Here is a 7077-nt window from a genome sequence, read left to right as displayed (position 1 = left end):
TTAGCAGATCTTTGTTTTGTTTTGTTTTGATTTTTTGTTTGTTTGTTTGTTTGTTTGCAGTCCTGGGGATGGAACCCAGAGGCATTCTACCTCTGAGCTATTCCCCCAGCCCAATTTTTTATCCTTTATTTTCAAACAGGGTCTCACTGGGTTGCAAAGGGCCTCACTAAGTAGCTGAGGCTGTCTGTGATCCGCGATCCTCGTGTCTCAGCCTCCTGAATGCTGGGACGACAAGCGTGCGCCACCACGCCCGGCTTGGGCGGTCACGTTTTAAGCAGCATAGGGATCGCCAAATTGCATCGACTGAAACCCCATCAACACATAAAGGTCTTCTTGGCCTCCAAGCTGGGCTGAGGCTCGGTATTGCAAAATGCTTGCTTGCTGGCAATCGGCTGGACGGGTCGTTTTGTTTTGCTTGGTTTGCGTGGTTTTGTTTGGCGGTACTGGTGATTGCACCCAGAGGTGTTCTACCTCTAAGCTAACACCCCCAGTCCTTTTTTGCTTGTTTGTTTGCTTTGTTGAAACAGTCTCACTGGGTTGCTCAGAGTCTCACTACTTTGCTGAGGCTGTCCTCCAACCTTCCATCCTCCTGCTTCAACCTCCCAAGTACTGGGATTACAGAAGTATATCAGCATGCCCCGCCTGTAAAGGTTTGTTTGTTTTAAAACTAGTTCTGATCAGCAAAAAAAATTAAAATTTTCATCGCTCTTTTTCACATATATATAGTCTCCTGAGGGGATAAAGCTACACACAGGCAGGGACTGATTACACTAGAATCAATTTGTTTTGTTTACCCTAGAATGATAACACTTAGGACGGTGTGAAGCCTACAGTAGGTGATTAATCAACACTTGCTGAGCGAATAATGAAAAGGTAAATGTCGCAAGGGTTCAAAATTTAAAAGATGCAAAAGAAATGACTAGTTAAAAAAAAAAAAAGTAACCAGGCGTGGTGGCGCACGCTTGTAATCCCAGCATTTGGGAGGCGGAGACAGGAGGATCATGGTTCGCGGACATCCTCAGCTATTTAGCGAGGCCTTCTGCAACTCAGTGAGAACTTGTTCCAAAATAAAGAATAAAAAAATAGGGCTGGGGGTGTAGCACGGAGGTTGAATGCCCCTGGGTTCCACCCCCCAGTACCTACCACAAAAAAAAAAAAAAAGAAAGAAATTCTCTTTGCCTGTGCCCCCTCCACCCCGGCCAGCCTGTTCCCTTTCTTGAAAACAACTGGAGGAAGCCACTCTTGCTGCCAGCATGCTGGGTCCTGCTGAGCTCGGCTTCGTGGGAGGGCCCCGGGATGTCGGGGAGCCACGCCTGGGGGACGGAGGCCCCGTGTGCACACTGGGGAGGCGGCCCTTTGCCACACTTCAGATTTCCCGGACGCCCACCAGGACAGGTGTGCCAGGTCAGGTGACCGCGGGAAGCCAGGCGCCTGGTTTCTCTTTCCAGAGCTGCCTCTGACTCAGGGTGGCCAGGCCCTCTGCACTCTAGTTACCTTCTCTGTGAAATGGGCTTGGCGTGGCCGTCCCATCATGCTTAAAGGGACGACACAGGGAAATGCTCTGGAAGAGATTATGCATTCCCCAGACCGGCCCCGGCTTTAGCCAGTGGGAAGCAGTTAACAGCATTTCCTCACCGGTGATGATTTTGAAACGTGGTTCACAGAGCAATCTTTTTATAATAGTTAAGACGTATTTTAATATGCATGAGGAAAAGAGTGTTGGCACATCCAACTTGTTATTTCACAGGTAAACTATGGCTTTAGTCAGTATACGTAGCACTGCTCAGGATGAGGCGGAATTTATTTTAGCAAAAAAGAGCGAATTGATCCGATGTTACATAGTAAGAAATGACAGAGATTCAGGGATTTAGCAAAAAATGTGGTTAAAAAAAAGGTTGATGTTTGGAAACACATGGATTTAGCATTTATTTTAGGAAGAAATAAAATCAGACTTAAAAATACATATACAAAAACCCCCATTTGAGCTGGGCGTGGTGGCACACACTTGTAATCTCGGTACTTGGGAGGCTGAGACAGGAAGATTGCAGGTTCATGGCCAACCTCAGCTATTGAGTGAGGCCCTGCACAACTTAGTGGGATTCTGTTTCAAAATAAAGAATAAAATAGGGCTGAGGGTGTAGATAGAATGCCCCTGGGCACAACCCCCCGTACCAGAAAAAAAAAAAAAAAGGAAAAACCCCACTGTTTCTTTTTAGGTAATGCCATTGTATGGGACACCATAAATCAGGTGTGGGCAGGCTTTTTTTTTCCCAAAGGGCCAGATACGTAATATTTGGGGCCTTAGGAACCACATACATCTTTGTCAGATGTTCTTCTTTACATTTTAAAAGTGTCAAAACCGCCAGGCGTGGTGGCGCAGGCTTGTAATCCCCGCGCTTGGGAAGTGGAGACAGGAGGATCACACAGGTTCGTAGTCAGCCTTGCTGGCTTAAGAGACCCTGTTTCCAAATAAATAAAAACTATAAAATAGGTCTGGGAATGTAGCCCGGAGGTAGAAGGGCTTCCAGAAACCCCAGTACCACCACCAAAAAAAAAAAAAAAAAAAAAAAAAGAAAAGAAAAGAAAAGAGAGAGAGACCCTGTTTCCAAATAAAAATATAAAAAAATAGGTCTGGGAGTGTAGCCTGGAAGTAGAAGGGTTTTCCAGGAACCCCAGTGCCACAAAAATAAAAGTTAAAAAAAATGTCAAAACCATCCAGATGTGGTGACCCACACCTGTAATTCCAGTACTTAGGAGACTGAGATAGGAGGATGGAAAGTTTGAGGCCAGCCTCAGCAATTTAACGAGTCCCTGTCTCAAAAGTACTTGGGAGGCTGAGACAGGAGGATGACAGGTTCAAAGGCAGTCTCTGCAATTTAGTGATGCCCTCAGCAACCTAGTGAGACCCTATTTCCAAATAAGAAATAAAATCAGGCTGGGGGTGTAGCTCAGAGGTAAAATGCCTGTGGGTTAAATCCCCAGTGACACACACACACACACACACACACACACACACACACACACACACAGACATACACATACACACACACAAATCTTTCAAGCTGAGCTTGCTGTCTCACACCTATATTCCCAGCTAATTGAGAGGCTGAGGCAGGAGGATCACTCCAGATCAGCTTGGGCAAGACAGCTTGACTCTGTCTCTTGAAAACATAAACAAACACTCTCCTGCAGTTTCTCTAGCCTGGCCCAGTGAACCCCACCTCTGGCTCAGATACCTGGCCAGGTGCTTGAGAACAAAGACTCAGTCATGATCCGTGGCTGCCCTTGTAGAGGCAGAAACATGAAAAAAAAAAAAAAAACCTTCAGTAACCAGAGCCAAATTCACTTTCAAGTTAACCTTCAATTAACTAAAAAACAAAACAAAACAAAAAACCTCCAGCTATCCAGAATTCATATGGCCTGATAACCTGGAGTAACTGAGGTTTTGCTACAAAAATAAGTACAGGGTTTATTTATTTATTTATTTATATTTATTTATTTATTTATTTATTTTTGGTGGTACTGGGGGTGGAACCCAGAGGCTTTCTACCTTCGGGCTATACTCCCAGACTTTTTTTTTTTATATTTTATTTGGAAACAGGGTCTCACTAAGTTGCTGAGAGCCTCACTAAGTAGCTGAGGCTGGCTTCAAACTCGTGTGATCCTCCTGTCTCAGCCTCCCAAGCACGGGGATTACAAGCGTGCGCCACCACGCCCAGCTGTACAGGGGGTTTTAATGAAACCATTTGACCTATAATTTACAAGACTCGCAAAGTCAGACATTCACATTATATATATATATATATGTGTGTGTGTGTGTGTGTGTGTGTGTGTGTGTGTGTGTATGTGTGTGTGTGTGTGTGTATATATATATATATATATATATATATATATATATATATATATATATATACACACACACTCAAACAGTGGGCTGGGTATCAGACAACAGGGAATGGGGAAGACTCCGGAGAACCAAAGAACACACGAGCCGTCAAAGAAACAGCTGCCCTTCAAAACCAGCAAAACGTTGTCATGTAAGGACCAATAGCAGATCTTTCTGATATGTTTCAAAGATGAAGAAAGTTTAGATTTTTTAAAATGAGGAATCTCAGCCAGGCATCGTGACACAACCCTGTCATCCCAGTACTTGGGAGGCTGAAACAGGAGGTTGCAGGCTCGAGACCAGTTTTGCCAATTTAGTGAGTCCCTCAGCAATTTAGTGAGACCCTGTTTAAAAATAAAATAAAATACAGCTGGACATGTAGCTTGAAGGTAGAATGCCCCCTGGATTTAATCTCTAGTACCAAAATTAAATTAATTAATTAGTTAATTTGGGCCAGCAATGTCATGCCAATACTTGGAAGGCTGAGACTAGAGGCTTTCCGCTACAAAGCCAGCCTCAGCAACTTAGTGAAACTGTTTCAAAAATAAAAATAAAATAGGGCTGAGGGTGTAGCTCAGAGGTAGAATGCTTCTGAGTTCCGCCTCCTGTACCAAATAAACAAATTAAATTAATCTATTAATTAAAATGTGAAATATCACAATTTTGAAGTGGCAATGATAAGTTTTGTTAACATTTTATTAAGATAAAGTCTACATGCAATAAAATATATCCTTTATGAGCATATCATTTGATGAGCTTTTTAAAATAACTTTTGTGTGTGTGTGTGTGTGTGTGTGTGTGTGTGTGTGTGTGGTACTGAGGGTCGAACCAGGGGCTTTTCTACCCCCAGGCTATATTCCCAGAACTATTTTATACTTTATTTGGAAACAGGGTCTCACTAAGTAGCTGAGGCTGGCTTCGAACCTGTGCGATCCTCCTGTCTCAGCCTCCCAAGCGCTGGGATTACAAGCGTGTACCACCACGCCCGGTGTGATTAACCACCTTTCTGCTAAAGATAGAAAAGAGTTTCATCATCTCCGATAGGTTCCTCTGTGCAACCTTCTAGTCAACCCACTGCGTACCAAGACCCAGGTAGCTGCACATCAGCGTTTGGCCGCCCTCTTAGCGCTTGTCTAGGGCTTTCTATGAATATAATTATATATTGTGTGCTCGTTTTATTTTTTATTTTTTGCATTACTGGGGATTGAACCCAGGGCCATTCTACCTCCGAGCTATACTCTCAACCCTATATTTTTTTATCATTTATTGGAAACACGGTCTCACTAAGTTGCCGAGGGCATCACTAAGTAGCCGAAGCTGGCTGCGAACCTGTGATTCTCCTGCCTCAGCCTCCCAAGTACTAGAATTACAAGTGTGTCCACCACGCCCAGCTCTGTGTCCTCTTTTCTGCTTGGCTTCTTGGACACAGCATGCTGTCCTTTATAGCCACCCACATTGTAGCATGTATCCATAGTGGGTTCCTTTTTATTGCTGAATTAGTATTTCATGGTGGCTATGCCACAGTCTATTTATTTACTCAGGTGTTGGTGGATATTTGGATTCTCTCTATGCTGGAGCTACTGGGAATAAGGCTGCTATAAACCTGTATGTATAAGTCTTGGTGGGAACATGTTTTCACTTCTCTTGGATAAATAAAAATGAAATCTCTGGGTCATAGGATAAGTGTATACTTCACCTTATAATAAATGATTTCTAAAGTCACTGTGCCATCTGCATGCCAGCAGCCATGTAGGAGAATTCCAGTTGCTTCACATCCTCACCAACGCTACGTACTATCAGTTCTTCCAGTGGGTGTGAAGTGGTATCTCATTGTGGTTTGGGTTTGCATTTTCCTGTTGACTAATCATGTTGAAAATTTTTTCCTTTGCTTATGGGCCGTTCATATATCTTCTCTTATGAAGTGTCTTTTCAAGTCTTTTGCCCTGGATATTGAATGCACATTCTGCCTCTAAGATATATCTCCAGCCCTTTTTTTACTTTTGGTTTGAAACAGGGTCTTGCTGGGCATGGTGGTATATACCTGCAATCCCAACACTTGGGAAGCTGAGACAAGAGGGTCACTGGTTTAAGCTAGCCTCAGCAAGACTAGTAGCAAGACTAGTCGAGTAGCAAGACGCTCAGTAACCTTGCAAGACCCTGTTTCAAAACAAAAAATAAAAGAGGGCTGGGGGTGTAGCTTGGAAGTAGAATGTCCCTGGGATCAATCCCCAGCAATACACACACACACACACACACACACACACACACACACACACACACATGCACGCACACATACACATACACACCGAAACAGGATCTCGCTAGGTATCTGCGAGTCCTGATAAATTGATAAGGCTGGTCTCAAACCTGTGATCCTCCTGGCTCAGGCTCCCAAGTATTGAGATTATAGGCATGTGCTACCTACCATATCCAGCCTGTCATTATCCATTCATACCTGGTTGGATACATAGATTGATTCTGTGTCTTGCTATTACCACTCCCCATTTTCTTTCTTTCTTTTTTTTTTAGTAGTTGTTTATCTTCTTACTTATTTGCAGCTATTCTTTATATATTCTGCATATAAGTTTTTTGTCAAATATATGCGTCACAAGTGTTTTATCCTAAGTGCTTGCTCGTTCATTTTCTTAACAGTGTTTTTTGAAGAACAGAGATTTTAATTTTAGTATGGTGCAGTTTTTAAGTTTTTATCTTCTGTGATTCATAGTTTTAGTGTCCTATCTAAAAGATCTTAGCCTATCCAAGTATGCACATTTTCTCCTCTACTTCCTTCTCCATGTTTTATAGTTTTAGGTCTTGTGTTCAGGTCTCAAACCCATTCCAAATTAGTTTCTATACAGTGTTAAGATTAGTTTCTATACAGGAAGTTAAGATTCACTTTGTAAAATATGGACATCCACTGATTCAGTATCCTTTGTTGGAAAGACTATCCCTTCTTCCCTGAATTGCCCTGGCATGTCAGGGATCTATTCTAGACTCTCTACCCTGTTCCATTGGTCAATATGTCTATTGTTATACCACTAAAACACTGTTATGATCACTGTACATTATAGTCTTGGTAGCAGAAACTAGATATTCTTCAACTTTGTTCTTTTTTTCAAAAGTGTTTTTTTTTCTTTCTAATTTTCTGTGTATTCTGTTTTTGCTATTTCAGTTCCTTTTCTTTTCCATAT

Source organism: Muscardinus avellanarius (genome assembly GCF_963383645.1).
Source record: "Muscardinus avellanarius genome assembly, chromosome: 10".
NCBI classification, from domain to species: Eukaryota; Metazoa; Chordata; class Mammalia; order Rodentia; family Gliridae; genus Muscardinus; species Muscardinus avellanarius.
Note: the sequence above shows the minus strand (reverse complement) of the source record.